Here is a 5,000-nt window from a genome sequence, read left to right as displayed (position 1 = left end):
GTGTGCGTGTGCGCGTGTGTGTGTAATTGTGCTGTTCCTCCACCCCGGGGCTCCATCATGTGTTTCCTTGGCGAGGAGTGGTGACACCCCAAAAAAAGGTGGGGTTGGCGGGGGGGTGTGCGGCATGGGGGTTAAACACCACCCACGTCCCCGCTGCTTTGATCTCACTGACTGCCGACGAGGCTGCGAGGCGAGAGGGAAAACGAGAAGAGGAGGGAGGAGAACAAAGGGAGATAAAGGGTGGAGCAGGGAGAGAGACATCGCAGCTGGAGAGCGAACAAGCAGGTGTTGAGGTGAGCCTGAGGGGGGGGTCTCTCTCTCTCTCTCTCGCCCTCTCGCCCTCTCTCCTTGACTATCCATGTAGAGCCGGGGGGGGTTGATGGTTGGTGGTTTAAACAGCCTCCACTTGCCTGCGTTGGACTGATGATTGGGCTCTGGGGCCGGGCGAGGCTCTGGGCCGGGCGGGGGCTGCAAGCCTCAATCAATGCGCACCACACACACACTCTCCGACGTGGCAGCGGGGATCTCCTGCTTCATGCATCCATTGTCCTTCAAACTCTACAGTTAACTGGTTTTAACATCGTCCTCCTGTTTCCTGGCGCTGGAGGAGCCAAGGGAAAAGACGCCCAGGCGGCGTGTAAGCGGCCGACTTCGCTACAGTCCACAAAGCTGTGAACCAGGAGTCGCTGATAAACCTTTCGGAAATACACAGAAAACCGCCGCGAAATGAACACGGGACACAATACGGTCCTTAGGTAGGACAGGACTGACAGAGATGCACAGGCTGTATATTATGAGCTGGAGTGATTCCATAGTAAACCCCTTGCTTGCTTGCTCTTTTATTTCCCTGCCTCCACTGATCTGAGCCAGCCCCCACCAGCCCCTTCAACACCAGTGTATCTGTGTCTAAAGCCCAGCGGGGGTGTCTCTCTCCCTCTCCACAGCTCCAATATTAAAGCTCCCCTCGCTGTTTACCCTCAGCAGGGATTACCCTCCAGCCTCATCCCTTCACATGCACCTTGTTCCCTGCTCTCCTTCACCTTTGCCGTGTGTGCACTGTGTGCTGTGTGTCCAGATCACGTCACCCATGTCTGCTTGCATATGAATTCATATCATATTTGTGTGCCCTTCGAAAAGCACTTAATTATAATTTTGCGTTTGAATTACGTCTTTTTTGTAAGGTGCCCTTCATACTTTCAATACGTTCCATAATATTGGAAGGCCAAACTCATCGTCTTGATTTATAGTATTTTGCAGGGGTGACAGCCCAGCAGTGTGTGTGTGTGTGTGTGTGTGTGTGTGTGTGTGTGTGTGTGTGTGTGTGTGTGTGTGTGTGTGTTGATTCCCAGTGATCCTAAGTGACTCTGGGTCAGCCCTCAAACCATGACTTTCAACAGGCATGAAAGTCACTTCTTTGCAATCCAATTGACTCAAAGACGGACAGTACCAATATGTCATTATCAGCATTCATCATGTTTTATGAACCTAAAAAACATCTCTACTCCTGAAGGATGAATCCATGTTCAGCCCTTCACCACAACGTCCCGCTGAAATACTTCTTTGTTTTTGCACAGTGAATTGTTTGTGTTTTCCCATCAGTTTCACGTCAGTGGATACATGTTTGTTTGTTGACTGTCTCGTTAAGTCGTCTGTTCCTGGCAGATTTTTATGTCTGCACCTCAACAAGACACATCACTGTGTGGTTCGTGGAGTGGCCAATATAAGTCTTCAGATTCTGATCTCATTTGGTTAGATTTCCCAGTTTCAAGGCTGTGGTTTCTTATACATCTTCTGCACATGCTCTTAAATATCTTAACAGTATAGCATGCCCTTGTTGAGACGTTAAGCTAGCATGGACTCATGAGTGCTTCTGGTTCCTACAGAAGTACTACACTTGTCTCTGGTTGTTTGGGGAACCTTGGTAACCCAGCACATTGATATTAGAAATGTTAATTGCTGATATTGTGGTGAGCAGCTAGGAATGGCCAGACGGCAGCCCAGGTTAAGGCAGCTCGCACACACCGTACGACCCTGAGAGTTGCCTCGGTTGCGGCGTCAGCCTCCCAGGATCCTTTGCGGCAACCGGACCACCGCCACCTAAGGGGTCAGTCTCACAACCGGTTGCGGCGCAGTGTCGGAGCAGACTCCTTCCCTCCGGCGCGGTACGCCTCCCCCCGGGTGTGGACGCCCGCCTCCGGCAGCGGGCAACGTAGGCCCTCCTCCATCCAACCACAGAGTTAGATTGGATGTCGGCAAGCCAGAACTCGTGCTCCGTCTCCCGGTCTCCCGACCGGACAATCGTCTCCATCGCCCGCCAGACGTTGGTTGGCGTGCATGCCCCCAGGAGGACGCCAGGACGCCACCAGGGAGACGGTGGACCCGGTGTCTACCAGGGCACGGCAGGGTCAACCATCGAGAGTGCAGCCAACATACAGGCCCCCCGACGCGGCCCGGCCCACCAACCAGGGCGCCCGACCACGGAGAAGCCGGAGTGATGGTCCCCTCAGCGGACCACACCGCCGAAGGGCTCTGGTGCGGGGTGCCTGCGTGGGGCAGTTGAGGGCCGAGTGGCCAGGCTCACCACATCGATAGCCGCAGCGGTCGGTCAGTCCTGACCAGGGGCCTCATTTATAAAGGTCTCTCCGCACGAAAATGTTGCGGAAGCAGGGAGGAAATGTGCGTACACATCTGTCACCGCCAATGACGTGATTTATAAAAACAAAATCCTTAAATACTAATTAAGGAAATATGATGTTCACACTAACTATCATTGGCCAGACCAACTGTGTCACTTAAGTTTCATTAATTAGCCTGATACATATAGGACTACATCCAATTAGCCTATAGGCTTTAGTAATTAATTGTCCTATGGGCACAAGGCCTATAAATAATGCTCCTGTTGGCATCTGTATCCTACCAAGCTAAAATTTGGCAGCTTTGGCATTGCTCGAGGATTTGGCACGGGGTATGAGACACAAGCACATTTTTCGAGACCACCATGATTTCCTGACCCATGATGACCCATGGTTAATAAACCGTTTCAGGTTACCTAGAGCCAATCTCTTGGACATCTGTGCTGAATTGGCACCAACTTTAGTGCCAATAGAGCCATACTCGTCGGAATAGGTCCACACCTGTGCAGGTACAAGTGTTGACCACTCTTGGATTTTTGGCTACCGGGACGTTCCAGCAGGAGCTTGCCGATTGGTTCGGGATATCACAGCCATCACTGAGCGCGCTTATGCCAGCCGTGTGGGATGGTTTGTTTAAATTGACCCCCTGCTACATAAAGTTTCCTTATACTGCTGTTGAACAGGCCAACATTTCCTGTTTTCCTAATGTAATCCGAGCTATTGACAGCACACATGTTGCTATAATAGCACAGACTGATGATGAATATGCTTACATGAATCGGAAGCAATACCACTCAGTTAACGTGCAAACTATCTGTGATGCAGACATGACATTATTAAATGTCGTGGCTCGCTGGCCAGGCTCAACCCACGACTCATTTATGTTGCGACAAAGTAGTGTAGGAAGAAGGCTCCAGGCTGGGGCTGTGCAGGATGGGTGGCTTCTGGGTAAGTGCAATTTCGGTTGCGTAAAACTTATCTAGAGTGGTTTTCCAACAATGCTTCAACCTTCAATGCAGGAGATAGTTGGTATCTCCTGACAAACAGGCTCCTCACTCCCTCCCCCAACCCACAAACCGAACCTCAGAATAGATAGAATTCTGTTCCTGTTCGCGGCCGGGTGCTGGTTGAGCGCACCATTGGGAATTTGAAATCCCGATGGAGGTGCCTTGACAAGTCCGGAGGAATACTTTTATACAAACCTGAAAAGGTTTGCCATATTATCAGGGCATGTTTTGCGCAACATGGCACAGAGGAACGGAGTTCTTTCACCTGCTCCCAGATCACCGCCAGACGAGATGGACGCACACGCTGCGAGTGAGTCGCACGCTCCTGGAGTGGTTGTATTGTGCGAACAAGTGATGCAGCGTAAGACACTTGATGTTATTTTTCAGATCTTTTATTGCACAACATATGTCGGTCAGTACATTCGTGACATTGCGCACTTTGGCAGTTAATTGACCAATGGCCTCGATTGTTTCTTTCTGTGACTGCAGCACGGCATTAGAAAGCACACTGGCCGAGGTCAGGGGGCCGTGAGGTGGAGTGGAGCGGTCGCCGGAGCCCGGCAAAGACGAGGGGATGTAGATGAGGCCTGGCGCAGTGGCAATGGATCCACTGGATCCGGGCAAAGACGGGTGGACGTCGATGAGGCCACTGGCGCATGGAAGGACGCTGGCATTTGGCGCACATTTCTTGTGCAACATATCGCTTCCATCAACCACTATTGGAAAAAAATAAAGCCCATTTCAATTTAATTTGGTTCTCCTGTTATTTGTATGGATTGCTTTTTTGAGTTGATGAATTTATATTAAAGGGTATTAGCTTAAATACAACTTTTCAATCGCTTACCTGCGTCTGTGTCCCCCTCCTCCTCGCGCATAATACCAGAAATTTTCCCCTATGATGCCAGCAACCCTTTCATCCAGGGGAGATGGTGGGGGCTTCCTGTGCCCACTTCCAGTTATGTGTACACTCTGCCGGTATTCTGATATTCTTTTTTTTGACTCTACCTTTATATCAGACCACTTCTTTTTTATTTCCTGAAATGATCTTGTGGTAGAACTGACCTCGTTTACAGCAGCTGCCACCAACTGCCATTCAAGGTTGGTTGGTTACCCCTGTGCTGAGGCTTCCAAACTAAATATTTTTTCCTGTTATTTACTTCGGTAAGAAGCACTTCTATTTTGCAGTTTGCAAATCTTGCTGTTTGCTTGGGAGTAGGTGTATCCATTTTTCCGTGTAATGATAGGTCAGCAAAGGCTCCTTATATACTAGGAATATTTAATGCTTAATTAGCATTGACCTTTTAAGGACTATTATTGGGTGGTATTGGGAGGAGGTTGGCGCTCGTGCACGAGCGCCAAC

This window comes from Pollachius pollachius (assembly GCF_949987615.1).
Source record: "Pollachius pollachius genome assembly, chromosome: 6".
Lineage (NCBI taxonomy): Eukaryota > Metazoa > Chordata > Actinopteri > Gadiformes > Gadidae > Pollachius > Pollachius pollachius.
Note: the sequence above shows the minus strand (reverse complement) of the source record.